Source organism: Lactuca sativa, chromosome 9 (genome assembly GCF_002870075.4).
Source record: "Lactuca sativa cultivar Salinas chromosome 9, Lsat_Salinas_v11, whole genome shotgun sequence".
In the NCBI taxonomy this organism is placed as follows: Eukaryota; Viridiplantae; Streptophyta; class Magnoliopsida; order Asterales; family Asteraceae; genus Lactuca; species Lactuca sativa.
The window spans coordinates 7,196,773-7,219,357 of NC_056631.2; the positions used below are offsets into that span (position 1 = coordinate 7,196,773).

Consider the following 22,585-nt stretch of genomic DNA (forward strand, 5'->3'; position numbering starts at 1 on the left):
TTATGACGGAATTTTCTTGTCCCGGCCTGTTAAAAATATTTAATTCAAAATAAATTCAAAATTAGCCGACGAAATCTAAACGGGAGTTGTAGAGCATATTCTCACCTACGCGTGCATATATATATAACGTCGAAAACAGAGCTCGTATGCGGAAGTTACGAATTTTACAAGTTCGAGACACAAAATCTGAGGCTGTCAGGCTGGCCACGACGTAGCACAGATGGCCACGATGTGGGGCCATGACTGATGGGTTTTCAGGCTTGGTAGCAGACGTCTCATCCACAAAAGGGATAGGATCGACTCCACGACGTGGGTAACCCTTTTGCCACGATGTGGGACCCAAAAATTGGGCTATAAATATAGCTCAAAGGGTTCTAGGTTTCATTGCTCAGTTCTCTTCTTTCTCGTGCCGAAGCTCTGCGTTTAAACCCTCGAAGCCCCGGTCTTCACATCCAAGTTCCGAAGGAAGGTTTTACACTCCCAGATTCCCAAGAATCCCGAGAAATCCACATTCTCAAGTCGAAGTTCTGCTCGGTTTTCGTCTCACCTTCTTCAATCTATCAAGTGAGTTCATGCCCCTATAACTACATTTTCAAATGTTTTGCAAATGCTTTTATATGCTTTTAAGGGTGGGGGGATACAAGTACACACGGTTATCCTCGTGTGAAAAACATCAATCTTTTGCTATACTTTTGTTATATAATAAATTGTATGTGATTTATAACTATCATACGAAAACGTTCTCATACAACATATCACGATAACACTTGTCTTTTTGGAATGAAACATGTTGTTATATAAATATCAAACACTTTATTTATATTTTGAGTATAAATGTTCAATAATATTATTACAAATGTTATACTTTACATACAAAGACGACACTACATTAGGATTTATCATACAAACGAATCACACTTTTGAAAACTATAATAGGTATAGTTTACTAGATATTCATGAGATTTTACATACTATAGGTACTATATCAAGGAAATAATTTCATATACAAGAACGAATGGACTTTTCATACGTAAATAAAATCTATTTGATACTAAGTTTTGTGAGACATTCAACTTCACGTACTTTCAAGTATGCAGTTAAAGTCCTGTATTATATACTATAATCTCTTGTTGGGAGAGCGTGATACTTGTGTATAGATCTATACGGGATTGACAATCTCGCACCTAAACTGTTAGTTGCAGTTAGACCGGCGGGTCTGGGGTGACAAATGTCATAACATTCCAACGCCTGAAGAACGTTTTTACAGGCAGACTGGGTCAATAACATGGTTATAAAAAGTCACATGGAGTATTAAAAACACGTTGATTTACGGGGTTATTAAATGCCTTAGTGATTTTATACATACATAAATCTATTATTCTAGTCATGAAAAACACTATTGCATTAAAGTTTTGGAACTTTTAAACTACCACACGCTTATGGAAAAATATTGGATTTCTAGAAACAAACATTCAAAACAGTCGGGTCTTGGTAGAAGACTACTTTTATACTAGTAGGAAATATGGGATTTTCTAGGAGTTTCAAACATCTACAAACAGTTTCATTCAAATTTATACAAACATTGACATTAAATACTTATGAACTCACCAGTTTAAATGTTGATCTACTCTTTCAAATCTACTTGTATTTCTCAGGGATTCAGTAATACAGGTAAACTTCAGCTTTTGGAGAAGTGACGCTAAGGCGTCAGTTTAAAACTCATTTTGACATCATATTGTAATTTGATTTGAAACAAGTATCATTCAACAATGTAACTTTTAAATTATATATATATATATATATATATATATATATATATATATATATATATATATATATATATATGATGGTTGTTTTACTTTCTTTACTATGTATTCAACTATTACGATACTACATGAAGTCATCCACCCTCGAACGATTCCGCCGTTCTGGTTTGGGGGTGTGACATCACACACTAAATCAACGTGCAGACGATTTGTCGGAACAAGTAAATGAAAAAGAAAAATAGGTTGCAGAAGCGATAAAGAAGTGAAACAAGCTAATAAGTGGATTGAAAATGTAAATAAGGAGATCAATAAGCGTCGTGAAGAACGGGACCGTCTAACAAATGTTGTTATAATTAGAGGAGATTTTATTGACCGTGGAACAAAATATATATCTTACAATTTCCTGATTTTTGGAAACTAATCTAGGTTAAATAACGCTTTTTGCAATAATGTTAATGAAAAAGGATAATTGTCATTTTAGATGATCATATCGTTCGTTTTACAAAATCTAGTTTGCAAAGACATTACAATATCTATATTTAAAATTAGATTACATTTCTAGCCGATAACTGGGAACTTCCATCCAATGCAAACTCGTCGTGTCTACATGATTTTCAAACAATTTCATGTAGGCCTTGGTTAGTTTGAAACCATTATCAATCAATTAGACTCAATATTCTGTTGTTGGAGTTGTCCTACGTTTTTCTTCGATGATGTCCATTGTGTTCACAAATTGGCATATATCTTTAGACATGGTAATAAGAAGCATTTGCATGTTATACAATGTTACTTTTCTCCAATCCTCAGTCGGTGAAGGCGATAATGAGATTTACAGTATTACCATTTGTTGTTTAGCACGTTGATAATCACAAATCATTTATAATGCAGTCGTATCAACAATACGTCGTTGCTCGTCTTCAAGACATGGTGTAGCATACTCGATATGCAACTCATCCTGATTGTTCGAGTCACTAGATGTTGGAGACTGAAAATAGAATATAACTAAATTATATTAATATACTATTTTAAAAACAAATGTGTATAAAATTATTTAATAATAATAAAAAACACGTCCTGAAACATATCCATAATTATAAAAAAATGCAACTAGTCTATCATAACAGGTTTGTCTGCACTTGCTCAGGTGTCGTTGTGTCGTCTTTTGGAGTCCTGTCTGCTTTCGATTTAAGTTTTAACACATTTCCTGATGTCTTTCTTAATTTTATGGGTGTCTTTGTTGGTTTATTTTTATTTTATTTTGAAACTCAGCATCGTCGTTTTCTATCTGCAAAAACAAAGAACATTTTAATACATTACCGAAAAAATTAATTATAATTATAAAATTATTGTTTTTTTATTTTACCTTTATCGAGCGCAATTCCGAAAGCTCATGTAAATGGAATACAATTTCGTCGTCCGTAAAACCCATTTTTTTAACAACATCCAAGCTAGCAAGTCTTTGGACTAACATGGGTTATTAAACAATACTTAGAAAAAAATTGTATATTATAAGTATTATGGATCATCATTTTGGAATAGATCATCAGGTTTCAGACAACGCTAATCGTGTTCCGGACCTACATTACCAATTTGCAACCCCTACAATACCTAATTCTTGACTAAAGCAACCGATCATAAACACATTACAAAATACTTACATAACATTCATACACGTACAACGACAAAAAAAGATTAAAACAAATAAATTAAAAAAATATTTTGGAGTTGTTCCTCGTATTCCGAACCATTCCGGAATACGTAATTTCTTTAAGAAAATCAAATGCAAAGTAAGTTAAAGTGTAGAACTTACTTGGTTTGACGAATTCATGTTGAAAATTTGGTCTGAAATGCGGGTAGATTGTGCTTCAGATATGCTAAATCCGGAACACGTATTCCGGATTTTTTGTGTGTGAGATCCATATATATACCATTGGGCTACAGTATTGGGCTTGGGCCGATTTTCGGGTCCGGAATGACCCATCCTAGACCAAATGGCTATTAAAAAAAACTTGGTGTTATTTATAATAAAAAAATCAGAAAACAAAAAAGTGATTATATTACTCAATTTCCCCTTTTTAAAACTATGTCATGTATTCTTCTTTTGGCATCACATAATTGAAACCTCGTTACTTGAGCTCTGACTTCGAACATCACATATAAGTATCTTATTCAGTTGGCCACTAGGTTAAAGATTTTCTAGGTGTAACAATGTAACATCCCAAAATTTAAGACCAAAAATTTTATTTTTAATTTAATAATTATAAAATCAATTGTCTGAAAACATCCATAGTGTCAACCCATATCAAAACCATTATATCAATAGTCAAAACATGTCATAATAAAACAACATAAGAGTATAAATCCCAATGATCTCGTATGCGAAATCATGGTGTGATGCACTGCAATCATGACGACTCATTTCCTTTCGAAGAAGAAGCATGAAACAAAAACTAAAAACCGTAAGCACAAAGCTTAGTGAGTTCCTCCATCATACCACATATCATACAATAAAAATATTGCCATGCATATATGGGTGTCCGACCTACCCTACTGAGCATATCTGGGTGCTCAACCTACCCATGTCAGGCATACCAGGGTTCCCGACCTACCCCAGGCATATATGGGTGCCCAACCTACCCTCCGGTTATCTCAACTGGTTACGAGGTCTATTTCACCCCTACCACTACCACATAATAACATATCATAACCATACTGTCAGGCATAACTGGGTGCCCGACCTACCCTCCGACTTATCTCAACTAGTTACGGGGTCTAATCCACCCCTCATACCACTATCACATATTATCATAGCATACTAGAAATAAAGCATAACAAATATTGGCATACCAAACAATTATCACAAACACAATCATCTCTACTATAAACAACTACTAGTGGGCCGACATTGGTGCCTTCGACCCACTCATACAGGAAGGTAACCCACCTTAAATACTAGAATGTAGTTGAAAATCTTCGGCTCCGAAAATCAACTAAACTCAAGCTCCTATACATAAAATATTTCCTTAATCACCTTTTCATACTCACAACCCCTTAAGGGACAACTTTGGTCAAAGTCAAAGTCAAAGTCAATGTCAATGCTCCGAGTTGACTTAACTCGTCAAGTTCACTCCTCAACTCGTCGAGTTCCCATAAATCACAAAATCGTGAAGTTGTGATCCAACTCGTCGAGTTCCTCCTTCTCAACAGAATCGGGACTTTTCAGTACAATTGGCCGAGTCCCCTTGTGGACTCGACGAGTTCCTTCTGTCTTCGGAAAACCGAGAAAACCCTATCCAACTCGCCGAGTCATCTCTTCGACTCATCGAGTTTGCTCAGTAATCAAAAGGTCGGGGGACCACAATCCAACTCGTCGATTTCCTTAGTCTTAACTCATTCAGTCACTTCCAAGCGAGTCTAATGCCTCCAAACTATAGATCTGGTCCCCTTGGTTTGAGATACAACGTAAAGTTGCTAACTTTACGTACATGCATGATATCAAGAGGCTAAAAACACTAAAACTAAGCTTTGTAAAGGACCCAGGGCATGGAGGAGGGCCAAAAATTGATAAAGCTGGCAACTTTAAGTCTTAATATGCCATGAAATGTCTAGATCTGAAGTCATAACTTCATAACATGTTCAAATACATGATTGACACCAAATAAGATACTAAAAACCATAAAGTTCACAAAGGAGAGATCTAGCAAATAAATAGTCAAGGTATCGACTTTATACCTCCAAATGGTTGCAACAACACTGAAATATCAGATCTAAAGCTTCTCCCTTCAACTTTGCACCACCAACTTCACACTCCTTCAATAAAAACACCAAATAACACTCTTTAGGCTCACACACACTCAAAATGGGGAGAGAGGCACGATTAGGGTTTTCTATGGACTGAGGGGATGATAAGGGAGGCCACAATGAAACATTAAGGCATTTAAATAGGGTACAAAATCTTGAAAATTAGGGTTTCATTTCTGGCAGCCTACTCGTCGAGTTGAGGCCTCCAACTCATCGAGTAGGTTTCTTAACCCGCATTCCAAATCACCTCAACTCGACGAGTTTGGGGCTCCCAACTCGTCGAGTTTCTCTATAAAATTGCATAAATGATTTTAAATACATACCAGAAACCAGGCGTTACAAACTATTTACATTGTGGCTAATTTGTTACATGTTTGGTTTGTCATACCTACAAATAAATGGATAAATAATAACAATTGAGCTTGATTTCACTGCTACAATACAATAGAGATAATATATAATAGGGTTCATGGGTAAGTTTGGGTCGCTTTTAGACCCAAACCCAACGCAACCCATAAATGGTCGGTTTCTGGTTTTCAGAACCCAATAGGATCGGTTTCTGGTAGGTTTGGTTTCTCGGGTTCTGAGGTCGGTTTGGTCAGTTTTTCGGTTTCTTGGGTTCAACCCATACATTCACAGGTTATGGGTTTCAAACCATGGGTTTTGGGTCTTAACTCATTTTCCATAAATGAGCCAAAAAGTGAAATACTTCAAAAAACACCAAATTTAAGTTAAATACTTCAAAAAAATGAGTCTTACAACAAATAGTCTATTATAAGTTACAACCAAAGCCCGAAATATTCTACTGCAATAAAAACACAATCAAGTATGGGTCGGTTTCTCAGGTTGGATGGGTCGGTTTCTGGGTAAAAACCAGAATCGAACCTGATTTTTTGGTTTTTAAAAAATTCAAACCCAAATCGTCGGTTTTGCTTCGGTTTCGGTTTCGGTTTCGTCGGTTTTAGTTGGTTTCTCGATTTGGGTTTGCTCACCCCTAACATAGAATAAGAAGGGTCGGTCCAAAGAAATATGGGACTTAACGTTTAACCATATTTTTCACATGACGCATCAATACCAATTATTAAAAAGAAGGGGTTTTGTTGGTGAAATTAAATTTCATAAACAAATTGGAAACTATATAGTTTGAAATTAAAATTCAAGAATTTAAAGACATTTCTGATTCTGATTCTCATTCATGTGCAATGTTATAAGATGTAATATGACTATGATTCATGTTTAGTCTAGGTCGGTAATCAAGATATTAATAAGCTCTAATATCCAAGTTAACAAAAATGTTTTATTCAAAATATGCTCTTCAAACAAAACTTCATTTTTTGATTCAATTCAAATAAGCTTTTGCATCAAATCAGTAAATGACATTAAGTTATTGTAACAATTACCAACAATATCCAACATTCCTCATAAGTTTGGGAATATGAACATATAATCTTTGATTACACTAATTTTAAACTATTTGAAACCAATCAAGTGTATGTTACCAACATCAAATCATAAAACATATACGAATTTCCCAATTTGACTAACTAGAACCCTAATTCCACTGATCAAGTGAAAAGAGGACTAATCAAACACATATTTAAGACCAAATCAAAGATTACAAGATGATAAACATGAAATCAAGTGCAAATTACAATCTAACAACAAACACTTAAGAATCTGGAACCGGAAATGATAGACAGATAGAGAAGTTAGCCACACATGGCTAAATCAAACTACAAATTCAACAAGTTTTGATCTTTAAATCAACTAACAAAATGCAAATTAAAGTGTTTCGAAAGTGCTCAATAGTGATATGATCTCCCAAAATCGCCTCCTTGAAGTCTATGGTTGAAGTCCTTTTTAAAATTCCTCAGAAAAACTCATTTTATCGAAAGTTGCAAGTCAAAGAAACTGTCAGACCTCGTTACATGGCCTGTATAATGTATGCCTTGTCGTTACATGGCCGTGTAATGTTCCAGATGTGTTGAAATGCTTCCAAAGCATGGTCGCGTAATGTATGCCTTGCCAAAGCTCAGGTCGTGTAACGTGCTACAAAATAGCCAATTTCCGATTTTTTCAATTTCTTCAATTTAGCTTCGAAAATTCTGAAACTTCACCGAGATCTTTTCTCGAACATCCTAAGCATGCTCTAATCTTCAAATCACCCTGAAACATCCACAAAAAATGGTGAAATATAGACAAATCTTGGATAATGTCCCTAAATGCAAAATGCATGAAAATTACACTAAATATGCAATGCAATGTTATAAATAAACATGAAATTAACATATGAAAAGGTGCAATTTATGCACCAAACATTACACTAAAAAATTACATTTTATTTTTCCATAAAAAATAATTTTTATTACTTGTTAGTTCGTTTGGCGAACGACGTGTTAGCTCATAACATTGTGCAAGTTTTTTATAAGCCCGAAGTCTTTTTCACATCTTTGTACTCCAGGTCAGGCACATGTACATTTATGTGTAATCTTGTTTTCTATATATTCAATAAAATGCAAACACACGAGTAATGGGTGATATTATTCTAATTATCACATGGTACCATGTTAATACCTATCTTACTTAACTCGGTTTTTGTTGTAGTTTAGTTAACACCTTTTTATTTTTTTGTGCATGTGGTACTACTCTTCTATACCTAGTTGTCTACATAGAAGATATTATTGTCATAGCAATGATCTCACTTTACTTCATGGTTTTATCCAACAAACAAACACACGACTCTCATTTAAATATTTGGGTCCCTCAAGTTATTTTCTCGAGTTAGAATCCATTCGCACCAAATATGATATTTTATGTGACAAGTTAAATATGTCCGAATATTCTTAATCAAACATAGATTCTCATTTCTAAACCTATTGCTACTCCTGGGTGGCTGGTGTGCAACTCCATAGTTCACAAGGATATCCATTTAGTAGCCATACCTTCTATTTAACAATAGATCTTTTGTTGGGGAAATTCGGTACTTAACCATCACTCGACTTAATCTCTTATTTGCATTTAACTCCATTTGTTAGTTCTTCGATTGGATACGAACGCTCGTTTATTGGATATCAAACACATTTTAAGATACAATAAGGGTATGACCCATCGTGGCCTTACTTTCTATTGTTTCATTGATTTCACACATATCCATGACTGTTATGATGTTTGAGCGGGTTTGTTGCCTAGAAACTTATTGACACACTTATGGTTATTCAATACTTTTAGGCAACAATTTAATCTCTTGGAGTGAACGAATTGCTTTTAGAAAACTCAATGTCTCGTATCTTATTCAACAAAAGCGTCGTCTTCTGTCTCGAAATCAAGTTGCCCTTTCTGCTTCATGCCTTAAGAATCGATTGACTTTACGTATCATCTCTTCAACATTGACCCACTCCTTTCCTGCTAGTTCCCGAAACAACTCTCCTTCCAAGAGACCATGAGTAAACACTGCTATGATCATGGGTTCGTCTCTCGTCGGCATCCTTCTGTTGATTTCATTAAACCGTTTAAAGTATGATTTATTCGATTCCCCTTCACGTTGGCGGCAAGCGAATATCACATGCACTTGTTGTTGGAACCTCTTTTGTTGGATGAAGTTGTTGCAAAATTTCTTACATGGCTCTTCGAAGCTTCCTATACTGTAATGCCCGTGTTTCTAGGCTAGGCATTAATATTGACATTATAGTCTAGGTTAACCTTTGTAACTCATTTTGAAGAAATGAAAAGGAATTATGTGAATATCATGTGAATTATGTGTTTTATGCTTAATTATTAAGGTTTAATTAATTAAGAATAACAATGAGCATCAAAAATAAATATTAGATAAAGCCGATATCTTTACATAAAGTTGTAGTGGTCGAAACAAGGATTCCGGGGATATAAAGAATACCAAAATCCGAATTATAACGAATAAGTTATGACATGTCGAAGTTTCGCGACAAAACCGGCAAGGTGCTAAATGTCGTAAAAAGTGAGTTTTTGATAAAATACATTTTAGCCTTAGTGATCTAAACGAAACTCGTAGTGTTCGTTAAACCGAGAGTTTGTATAAAAAGAACGCGCAAATCTGACTTCATATAAGGAAGTTATGATTTTTCGAAGTTTCAGCTTAGCAGTAGACAACTAAAAACTCGAATTTTAGATCGAGTGATTTTTAGCCGACACGACCTAAACGAGAATCATAGGTCTCATCATTAGTAGCACAACTGTAAAAAGTCTGAGGAAAACGGACGCCGGATGAAGAAGTTATGAATTTTTAACGGATTTCCTGTCCCGGTCTGTTAAAAATAATAATATAAAAATTAAAGTCAAAATTAGCTGACGAAGTCTAAACAAAAGTTGTAGAGCGTAATTTTACCTACGCGTGCATATAAAGAACGTCAAAAACGGAGCTCGTATGCGAATATTATGGATTTTAGAAGTTTTTGCACAAAAACCGAGAAAATGCGCATAGTCACGTTTTTGCCATGTCACCCTCGCTCAAAACGCGCCACGTGTCCAAAATATTGTTGAGTCATCCGAGCTGCTGAGTCATCCGAGGCCACCTGTCGACGCGTGTCACATTCTCCTTGGACCGAAGGCTCGGCCAATCAGGAGATGCCTCGTACCCTCTTCCCTCGTGTCCGAACCCTCGCAGGCTGCCACGGAACCCCCTACTTCGGACCTAGACCTCGGTCCAGTAAGAAGCTGCCAGCAAGCCTTCGCATGCGTAGCCATATGCGAGCCCACGTGCAAGCAGGTGCTGAGAGCCCTCGGATCTGCGACACCTGGAGCCTTCTCAGCCGTTGGATCAGGAGGCTCGCCCCTATAAATAGGAGGTGCGAGACCTCCGGGTATATTTTGCAAACTTGTCATTTTTAGCCCCTTTTTCAATATTTCTTTCATTCTAACTTCCCCCAAAGCCCCGATATTATACCAAACACCCGGAATACGCCACGAAGTGCCCGAGAAGCCCGGAAAATTTATCTTTTTGGTTTCGAAGCCCGGCCCTCGCAGAGCCCGGTTTCTGAATAAAACTCCCGGTTTTATTAGAAATGAACGTTTTAGGAAACAAATTGCCGCCCGATTATCATCAAATCATGTGAGTGTATAGTCACCTTCATCTATTACACCTAGACATGAAGTATTTTATATAAAATACGTGCTACGTGTAATTATATTAATTGTTTAATTGAGGTGACTGTTGAATAGATGTTTTATACAAGTTTTAAAATGTATGTGTATTTTTATCTACAAATATGTTGGGTAAAACATGGGTAGATAGTGATGTGTGATGCAATAAAAGTGATGAGAGGCCTCGATGTGATTTGAGATCCAGTCATCTAGCGGAGTTTGGATGATGACCACGGACTTTCTAGACAGTCCAGTGGAACATTGGCAGACCCGCAACTTGTAGGTGTAATGATGTAGAGTGTTCATTCGTTGTACTCCATCCCCCTCAAGGTTGCCTTTAGGACATGTATGGCTGAGGAAACCCCTTAGCAGTAGTGTCCATCCCGGTGGTATTCTTTAGGCTAGGTCCCTTGTGATAAGTGTTTAGGGGCGTAAAGTGAGGATAACGGGAACAGGTAATCAGGGTTATTGTTGATTGGTGAACTTAATAAGTTTATTATTACTCTGGGTTGAAAACTTTATATGCTCACCAGGCTCCCAAGTCTGACCCACTTAGCTTTTTATGTTACAGGTAGTGGACCCCGAGCATAGTTGGAGGATGACGAGAGATTTTTGGATTATAGGCCAGTAGTTGTAAATAACTATTGAACGTCTTATAATGTCTTGTTTATGCTTTTGATCTGTATCAAAACATGACATCCCGAGGTTTTGATATGAAATGAAACTATACATTTCTTAAAGAAAGGTTTTGCTAAACATTTATCATGTTTTGTTTTGGGGACCAATTCCGCAACATCTTTTTAAAGGATTTCTCTGATTTTATTTTAAAAAGCATAAATTAAATCGGTTTTTTCTGTCCGAGAAATTAGGTGACGTCACATATACTTCGAGGTGGTAGACTTGCTAGCCAGTATCAAGCAGATTTGTCTAATGTACCTAAAAAGTATAGGCTCCACAACTTTGGATCCATTGGGATCATCTTGATGTCCCACTGGAAGTTTGATACATGGTCGTCTGGATCTCCCGTCCCATCATAGGGCGACACTCTTGGTCCTTTCAACCCTTTTGGGATGGGTTTCTCATTAATGCCATTCGTAAAGGGTGAACGGAAGTTTAAGTTGTTAAAAGTCTGATAGTATCTTTTTGCTTCTACCACTTCCAAGGGTTTTCCTTGGTCTTGTTTAGTGTTTTTTTCTAAATTTTGCATGGCCATATCTCTCCTCCTTTTTACTTGACCTTTTCTCACGTTCTCTTACTTGATATTCTTCTTCGTCCGAGTCCTTCGTTTGATCTTTGTGAACAGAAACCAGATCCCGGTCCTTTTCTTTGTAGGGCTGATTTTTTTTTCTGTAACATTCTCATGTTATTCATAGCTTTGAAGGTTTTAAATGCTTCGAACTCCTCTATATCCCATTATTCCACCATTTTATTTTGATGACGCGTCCTTCCTTCTTCAACAATACCCCATGTTGCCATGTTTTGGTGCCTTACCACAGTAGTAACTTGTGGTGTTTCTCTAAAAGGGATTCATGGATTGCTTAAGCCCTAAGCAAGGAAATTAGGGTGTCCACCGTAAAACCCTAATAGCCTCAACTATAAATAGATCCCTTAGCATATGGAAATCGGCACCTATGCTTTTTGGAGTTGCCCTAGCCGATTTCCCCCTCTCTCCTAAGTCATCTTGTTGCAAGAGTGTTTTTAATTCCAATAGAGGTGTAACATTTTAGGCACTAAGCTTTCAAAGGTCAATGAGTTCTTGTTATTACTACATAACAAGTTTAGGTAATCATTCTAACTAGTTTATATGTCAATTTCAATTGTTATATGTTAGTCATAGGGTTATTACTATGGTATTCAATGTTGTATGTTCTAATTAGAAAAACCTAGATCAAAGCAATTAGGGTTGCATGTACACCATAGGAATGATGTTATGCTCATAACCCACAACAGTGGTATCAGAGCCTAGGTCGTTTTTTATAGTTGAATAGATGCAAAAGTGAACTGCCAAAGGATCAAAAAGTCGAATTTTTCTTGTTTGCGAAGCCGACTCAGCAAGTCCATCAATGTACTCGACGAGTTACATGAACTCAGTGAGTCCAAGGTGCTGTTGACAAGATTTTCGATTTTTTAAGCAGTTTTTGATGAGGATCATTACCAAAACTCATTTTTCTTGCCTAAAATCGTTTTTTCATGATTGTTATGTTTATCCTTATCAAAATTGGTGGATTTGGTTAAATACGGATAATACATAATTATTATATATGATTCAAGTATTTGACCTAGTAAGTTTGAAAAGTTTCAGTTTACACCCTTTAAGTTTTATAGTTTAAATTTAAACTTAAAAGTTTTAGTTTTTGAAATTTAAATAGTTAAACCCTAATATTTTGAAAGATTTCAAAATTTTTCCTCAAGTTTTGGAATTTAAAATTTAATTAAAAGGTATTAATTTTGAAATATGAAATTTTAAAACCCTAGTATTTTGAATAGTTCAAATTACACCCTTGTGGATTTTATTAAATTAATTAAGAATTTAATTAAAAGAGAAAAATTAATAAATCCATAATAATATGGTTTAAAGGTTAATCAAATTAAAGGTGTAATTTATTAATAGATAAAACCACTCAGTATTTTAAAATTACAAAATACACCCTTATACTATATAGAATTAAAAGTTTAATATTATATATGTATAAGTAAATGTTAGTCTTATCGTTAGTAGGCCTCATTCACGAAGTTAGTCTATAAGGGGTGTTTAAGGAAGCGGCTTGTAAAATGACCGTCATTGGGTATCCACTCTTACCCACCGCACCCTTGACTAGTGGAGGGTCGTTAGCCAAACAGGTAGGATAGGACACAATCTTCCATTATAAGTATAATGTAATACGAAGTAACTAAACACTTTTATAAATTCCCAAATCTTAGTTATGTAGGAAAAATGTGGAGTTGGTGCTAATCCATGAAATTACACATTGCACCTTGTTGGTCGTTAGTGGATCATGTGTGGTTAACCGACACACTAATATGGGACCAATGAAGGATGGCAATGGGTAGCTTGTAGATTATCATAGATAAATGGAGCGTGTGTGGTTAACCGGAACATTGATTAGGTGATAGACATCTTCGAGAGTACCAAGCTAATTTGCATGGTTATTCACACCTTGTTTGTGATCCTCGTTATCCCAGTCACAAACTTGAAGTGCATAATCGAGATTAAACATGCCATTGAAAAGTTCATTGAATTTCAAAAGATCTGGGAGTTTCAATTCATCTAAAACCTAATTTTCAATTTTCGTTTTTCATGGTGGAAATTGGTAAATCGTCATTTACCTACCTTCAAATATTCTGTAGCTGGATTACGACATCCCTCTTCCGAGTTGTAGAATATTGTGTTGGATCCTAGCCTTGATATTTCATTTGGGTGTCATATCAAGGACTATTATCAACTAACTTGAATTTTCTCTCGTTTTGTAGATGTCAAATTACTATGGTCTTCTCGAATCCTTTGGAAAAAGCTTTCCACATGAAGATGATGTTCCACGATTAGATCATGGAAATGGAAATCATTCTTCACTTCCTCCACCTCCTCCAATTATTCTCCCTAGCCCACATGTTCGTCGACTTGAAAAGTTCAAGGTCACTAAAGCCCTATTAGCTAGCAAACACTAAGATGGAAATTATGTATGTGCTCACGTCTTGGACATGAAGTTGCATATTGACAAGTCAAGAATGTTGGGTGTCGATGTCTCAAGGAAGTTGGCTATTGACTTGGTTCTTCAATCACTTCCTGACTCATATAGTGAGTTCATTAGAGAGTACTATATGATAGACCACAACGTGACCCTCATTGATCTTACCTATTTGCTAATTGTTATTGAATCAACAATGATTTGGCGCACTGGCAAAGCAAATTTGACTGGTGGATCAACCTCCCAAACTTCCATGGATATTGACGATGGCAACATTGGAAGTCCAGAAAGGTCTTCTCTTCCAAATGGAAAGGGATCGGCCAAGGTCAAACCATTTGGCCAGATGGTAAAGAGAAAGACTGGATCTGAGATTGTACCATGTGCTATTATGAAAGAATCCGTTTGTTTCTACTGCAAGAGAAGGGGCATTGGATGCGAAGCTGCCTTATCTACCTGAAGGATCGCGAAGATGTGAGAGTCAAGATGTATGACTATGCTTCAGGTAAAATTCACTATCTAACTCTATTAAGTTCGTATTTGTATACTCTTAATACATGATGTGATAAGATTGCATTTTGATGTTTTGTAGGATCGAAGAAAATAAAGGAAGTTTAAAGGAAGAGTGAGTTGAGTCTGATCACGAAGAAATGGATTTCGATCGCATGGTTCGAGGATCGGATTTTTGAGCTACTGTTTAAGAGTTAGGATAGATTGCTTAGAAATGTTTAATAACATAGTTTTCATTTGTAATTGCATTGTAAGAACAAGTTTTTTTCCGCACTTTTATAAATAAAATAAATTTTGTTTTGTTTTATTTATATATCCTTGCAATGACATTTGTGAAAATTGATGTTTGTATGTTTCTATTGATAGCAATATTGAAAAGGATGTGATTCTTAGTTATGTTATTTGTGGTAGTGTCAGAAATTTACAAATAACGAAGATTCTCATCACCCAAGTTTCAATTGGACATAAACTTGGAATCATGCGATTTGTATGATGAATGAGAACATTCATATTCAGAAAATTAAGACTAATAACTTGTTCACAAAATTATGTGAGTCAAGTGAAAGACTAGGAGATCTAGTACTCATTGTTGTGCATAAGGTCAAGTCCACCACAAAGAACAATAAGAATATTCGTCGTGATTTTGCTAAAGATTTAGTAAATATGGTTATGCTTACAACATTAAGTGTAATTCTGAATCATTGAAAATGTTTCAATGTAAAGCAGAACAAATAGGTAAAATCAATTAGGAAGAAAGATAAAAGTTTCTCCAATCTGAAAAGAAGGGAGAGTATTTAAGTATCGTGTTTTATGATTAACTTAGTGATTATCAGACCGTGTCACAATTGATCCTCTAAGGACACCTTAGTGCATTAGTGTGGCTAAGAAGAGGAATCGTGAATTGTTGAAATGGTTAAATCAAAAGGTGAATCATACTTCGTTCCGAAATCGAGTCTTAGAGTCATACTCCAAGATTGTGACTTGAGTGACATAATCTTTAGTAAAACCAATTGTGTGAAGTGTTTATCTTGATAAGAACCCACACTAACTCTTGAGTATTTGTTTGTCAAGGATTGTTTCTTGACAAGAGAATCTAATATGTCAAGAAGTCAGTGGGAGTCTAAATGATCTTGAAAAGTTTCAAGAACTAATCAATAGTAAACTTATTGTTAAACACTAGCACAAAACTTAAGGTTTGCAACCGATCGTGTTAACATATTCTTGTTTTTGTGCCATTCCAGTTGAGTTGACTATGCATGTGAGTTCTATGAGTTCTCATTTGAATGCATAAAGGAAAAACACCTTAATCAATGAAAGTTCATTGATATGTATGGGTGAGCTACGCAACTACTTGGAAGACGTGGTAGGCCAATGTGCTGCCAGATGGCAAGAAATATAAAAAAAAAAAATTGAACAAGTTCAGTCACTACTAGAAAAACAACCTTTTACGACGATCATTGCGCGTCGTAAAAGGCTCAGACGACGCGCAAATGCGCATCAAGGAAGGCCCTGTCATAAAGAGAGACGACGCGCATTTACGACGCGCAATTACGACGCGCGTTTACGACCCCCAATGCGTATCAAGGAAGGCCCTGTCATAAAGGAAGACGACACGCATTCGCGTGTTGTAACCTTACGACGCGCGTGTTAATGACATGCAATGCGTATCAAGAAAGCCCCTGTCAAGAAAGGCCATGTCATAAATGAAGATGACACACGTTTTTGCGTATCATAATTTTAAATGTTTAAAAAAAAATATTATTTATAGATTTACTAATTTTCAAATTAGATAATACATTAAAAATCTCATAATACAAAATAAAATACCATAAATAACAAAGATAATTCATTTAAGTAATATGTCAAATACAAATAATTATTCTAATAGTGAGTAAATGTTATAAATAAATGAACTCATTTATATACAATTGCATTATCTAGCTTACTATGTGCCAACAACTCTCTCTGTGTTTACTTTTGCTTGAGTCTCGTTTCCTCCAAAGCTTCTAGCCATGCCAAAATATGATATCTTAAATTCATCAAGTCCTTGGCGTGAAGTCTTAGATAGAAGCTTAACTACAATCTCCAATCCTTCTAGCAGACCCTAAAGATCATTATTGGCCATGTAGCAGGATCAACCTCCAATCTCTTTCTGCCTTCTCATTACTTGCAGCATCTTTTGCCTGTTTGACGAAGGTTGTGCCTTTAGCAGCAACATGCTGCATTGCGTCAAAAAGATAAAAACATATGACAACAAATACAAATAACTACATTCTACTTAAAAAAATAGAATCCAACTCCTAAATCACAAACCTGTTTAAACATACTAGAGGCAGGATCCAATCCATGGGGTATTTTTGGAAAATAGTCTGAACATTCTTGAAAAATCATTAACCTGCAAGTAAAGGGTAGAAAGGGAAGAAACAAATGTTCACAACCAGTAAGAAATCTAAACACTAGAAGTTTCATAGTGATTGTTGATTCCTATAAACTCAAATGTGAGATGAGAGGCTTGTTCACAAACAGTAAGAAATACTAAGTAGAAAGAAACAATCCCTTAATCCAGTAAGCTATATATGAGTGTTTCTTCACTTAATGCAGAAAGTTTCACATGATGTTCTTTCAGAAAAAGATAAATTTTATCTATAAAATGATTTGAAATTTATGCCTCTTTTTGGCGACTTGCAGCCAATGCTTCAAGCTCTTCAATTCGCTTTCTTGCAGTAGTAAGCTCTTAATCTCTCTCAGATTTTATTTGTTGTGTTAATCCTATTCTTATGCATTGAAAAGGGGAACCATAACCTCTTGTTCTTGATCCATTCTTTTCTAGTTTCTTTGATGGTGAATTTGAGATGTGGGAAACAAAAATATTTGATTTGACTTGGTCAGCAACAACCATTGCCTCCAATGCTTTAAACTGTTTTTTGAAGTTAAGATTGTAAAAAAATATCAAGAATTTAATCAAAAAAAATCTAACTATTGTTTACCGTTTGTTTGTATTCTCTACCTTGAGCTTCAGCATGCAGATTAAGCTCGGAAATGTGAGCTTTATGTTGGACAATTTGAGAAAAAATTAAAAAAGAATAAAAATACAGGTTAAATTAGTTAACTTACGTATGGTTTTAATCAGATACAAGAAAAAAGAGAAGAACTTGCACCACTTTATCTTTGTTGGCAATCTCTTTTTCAAGAAGTTCAACCCGCTGAAGGGACTCTTGAAGACTTTTCTCTTTTTCATTCAAAGCTCTGTAGAAAAAGAGTCATTTGTCAACAAAAATGCACAATTATTTCAATGTTTCTTTGATGAGTTATGGTTATCAAACCTTTTTATGTCTTAATCACTAGTTTTGACTTGGTTGATTTGTTGTTTAAAAGCATGAAACTCTAGTTCTAGCTCTTCCCTTTGCAATCGTTGCCTTTCAGCATCTCCTTTGACCATGTCAACCTTAAATTAATATACAACAAAAATTAAAAAATCCATCTAAAGTTTTACAATATAATGCTAACTTCTAATTAAAATAAAAAAGCTAACCTGGTTTTCAAGGACAATCACCATACAATCCAGCTCTTCAACAGAAATCTCATATAATTTCACCTCCTCTTCTTTCTCTTAAGCATACAGTCTACTTGTTTCAGCAATCTATATTAAAAAAAAAGAATTAACAATGTTGTAGAAATGAGATTTCATTAAGTAAATACAAAACAATAATAATATTATTCTCATACTATTGTTTCAGCAATCTATATTCAACATACAGTCTACTTGTTTCACCTCCTCTTCTTTAAACTTTTCCAGAACCATTAACATACTATTATTCTCATTCTCAAGATCCTTTCTTAGTGAATCCAATTGTTCTAGTCTTGATGACACAATTACGACGCGCATTTTCTTTTGCCTTCACTGCTTCACATCTTTGTTCAAAAGGCAACCTCAGCTTCTTTTTCCAACAAGATGGAATCTTTTGATTGCATATCCACATTAGCAATAAACATGTTTTCTTTAAACTTCTCAAGAACCATAAACATCTTGTTATTCTCATTCTCAAGATCCTTTCTTTTTTAATCCATTTGGCTTAGCCCTGATGACATGATAAGAAACTTGGCTTCTTTGTCCAACAAGATGGCATCTTTGAATTGCATATCCACACTAACCATAACAATGTTTTCTTTAAACTTCTCAAGAACCATAAACATATTTTTATTCTCATGCTCAAGATCCATTCTTTTTGAATCCATTTGTTTTAGTGTTGATGACACAATAAGCAATTCAATTTCTTTTACAAACAAATCCACCATGAACTTCTTTTCAAGATCTCTCAACTCTTCATCTTTATCCATGACATTCATTTCCTTCACTAAAACAGAAAGCTCGGATCCCATGTAATTTGATCTTTCCACCATTGCTTCCTCTTGAAGCTGTAAGCTTAGTATCCTCTTTTCAAAACTGGCTAGCTTCATGGAAAACACTCCATTTTCTTATGTACTCTTGGTGACACGATCAAAACTATTCTTGATGTCACCAAGTAACTTCCCTTGAACCACTCTACACATTTCCAACTCTTTTCTTGATTTCAAGTTATGATCCTTTAGTTGTGACAGTAGAGAGTTCGATTCACATAAACCATGTTGAAGCAAACCATTTTCTGCTTTCAGTCCAGTTACTATTTGCAAGAGTATTCCCATGTGACACACATGTAGCACTAACACAGCATAATCTTTCATAATAATCTCAGACCATATGTCTTCATGAAGGTGAGACTTCATGGAAAACAAATCAGACACTGTTCCGGTTCCGACCGGTTCCCCGGTTCCTTTGCTCATCTGTATTTGTGCTGAATCCCCATTACCCATCCCGCCTTCTTGCTCCATGTTCTTTTGCCAAATCAGCCAAAGTCAAATTAAGAAAAAAAATCTTTCTTCAGGAAGAACAACAGATGAAAGCACATACTGTGGCCATGTTTCCATTCCCACTAGACGTCCCACCAGCAACACCATTGACAGTTGTCGTTTCACCTTCCTTCTTGTTTTTTCATAGAGATTCTCTAGATGAAAATCTTGTTCTAAAAGAATTGTCACTGCAACATCCTGGAAAGTAGTGGAGTTTGTAAAGTTTTAAATGAAAAGACCAAAATACCCTCGTTACATATATAATAATAAAAGGAAAAAGGTGTATTACTTACAGAGCCATTCCAATCAGCACAATGAACAATACCAAAAGAACCTGAAAATAAAGATTAAAAACCTTTTGTAGGTTCGGTTCTTTAGAGGTTGAAGCTTTGTGTAGTGAAAACTGAAACAATATAGGGTTCTTTAAAAGATTAAAAACCTTTTATAGGGTTCTTTAAAGATTGAGGCTATGTATTGGCCTGCATATAATAAACAAGATGCGACATTAAAAAATTGATGACTAATAATTGCAGATATTGGGACAACAGATTTCATACAAAATCAGCCACGAGTTTCTCGAAGTTGAAAATCGCATTATTTTATCATTTTTAATTGAATCCAACCCTAGACCTCCCATCCTTCTTCTTCTTCCATGTTTGTACAGTGCTACTGCAACAAAAATTCAAAACTATATTAAAAAAAATTAATTGCAAGCTAAATATTGAAGAAAAAAACTCAGTGCCAGTTAGTTTTCTTGGTAGCTGAAACTTGCAACGACATAATGGTAATTTTCTACCCCAATTAGAAGTGATTGTAAAAAACAAAACTCTCGATGCCAGTTAGTTTGAAACTTGCAAGGGCAAAATGGTAATCTTTTTTGCAATTGGGGCTCACCAGTGCAAATGTTGGTCTCGCTGCCTAGTCTGTGAATCGACTTCTCCCCTTCACAATTCTGTAAATCCTTAAATTTGAACCTTAGTACAGGTTCTTGCCTCCTTTAAACTATAAAGAGTCAAACCCCCTGAATTTCCAAATATGAAAGCGAATTGCTTAATAAATAAATAAACCAGTATCACATAATCAAACTAAAGTGACCTTGATTAAAGTCAAAATAGATTAAAGTCAAATGTCAAAGTGAATTGATTAAAGTCAAAATACATGCAAAATCCACCTTGAGATCGATTTTGAGAGGCTAAATAAAATCGGAATGCAAAAGATGGGAATTAGAATGTAGATAAAGTTATACGATGTGAAAAGGAAGAAGAATCGCACCTAAACCAAAGTAAACCTCAAATTTCTGGGTAATAAAGCCAGAAACAGGTAGCGGTAGAGGATTCGGAGAAGCAACGGTGCACAGCAGGAGGTGGCGGCAAAGAGAAAAGGAATAAGAGTAGTAAGAGTGATTCAACATAGGCACTCCAAACTAAACATGAGGTGGCGTTCCATACCAATGAGTGCAAAGCTATAAGCGACCGGTGGCAAAGCTAGGTGCAGAACCACGGTGAAGTTATAGATGAGGGGAGGTGAAGGTGATAACGTCAGTATACATTAAGAATCGCTCCCACATACTTCTTATTGGAGGAGGAAGCAGCTCATCTCCAGGAGCGCCATCTCCAGCGCAAATCAACCCACATCCTTCTTATTGGAATCCTTTGTCTTAGAGAATAGAGATGAAGGAGGGTAGGAAGCGAGATCTAGGGTTCGAGTGCGAGAGAGAACCGTTATTGCATCACCGATGATCAGATTTCATTAGATGCACTCCAAACTCAACCTGAATTCGGATCCTTCGAAGGCACCAGTGGGAGGTACATGTTTTCCCTAGATCCTGAACTCCCACAAGATTTCTTCCCAGACTTCATGCTCTTCCATGGGTCGACTTTCTTCCCTTTGCCACTCTGATTACACAAACGTACCTGCGAGAGTCGGTCCTCAAAAATTTCAGTCTCGAGTGATTCGGAGGTGGGACCACCGGTAGAGGAAGAATCATCGAGCGTTTCTTTCGTTTGGAAGGAGAAGGTTAGGGGCAGCGGTGCATGGGATCTGAGTGGGGATAGAGGGATTGGTGTTTCGATCTTGAACTGGTATCTTGAGATGGCAGAAGTGTGTGCTTAGGTTTCTAGATGCACTCCAAACTCTTAAAGCTTATCAGGTTCGATGTTGGTGGTGGCAGCTTAGGGCTTAGAGAGAGAGAGAGAGAGAGTACAGAGGTAAAGGAAGATGAGCCGATTCAAAAGGATGTGTTGATTCAAAAGGATGTGTTGATTCAAAAGGATTATTAGGGTTCTATTGTAGGATTCTAGTGTGGATTGAGTTTTTAAGGCTCAATGGCGGTGGCAGTAGCGATGGCTTAGGGTTTACAGAGAGAAGGAAGGAGTGAATGAAAAGGGAGATACTGAGGAGAGAGGGTAGAAGCGGGGTTCTTCAAAATTTTAGAATTTCAGACGATTTCATTTTCCCCCTTTCAAAACGCGCGTTTAGGAAAAAAAATATAAAGCGACACATTTAGAGGACGCACACTTTATGAAAGGCGCCCTCCGCATTTTTTTTTCTTTTCTTACACTAATTTTAGGGCACGCACAAATGCGTGTCCACTATCCTTCAAATTTTGCAAAATTGACATCATTTTTTAGGGCACACACCAATGCGCGTCCTCTATCAACAAGTGTCATTGTTTGCGCGTCATTAAAGGTCTATTTTCTAGTAGTGAGTCCATATGAGTTTGGATTTGTCACAAACATTGTCTTATGATTATGGTTATGACAAATTCACATGGATAGGAACAAATAGACCATAAAATCTAAGTGATAAGGTTTTTCTACACTT

At 35.9% G+C, this 22,585-nt stretch overlaps 1 long non-coding RNA gene across 1 annotated transcript; it reads right to left on the minus strand.

Annotated features, from left to right (window-relative positions):
- Positions 1-17,323: 17,323 nt before the first annotated feature.
- On the minus strand, positions 17,324-18,743 carry LOC111886416 (uncharacterized). The gene is made up of 3 exons (XR_008226369.1): positions 18,408-18,743; positions 18,199-18,320; positions 17,324-18,121 (listed from the first exon to the last, which is right to left on the minus strand). It is a non-coding gene; the product is annotated as an uncharacterized LOC111886416 (long non-coding RNA).
- Positions 18,744-22,585: the final 3,842 nt, after the last annotated feature.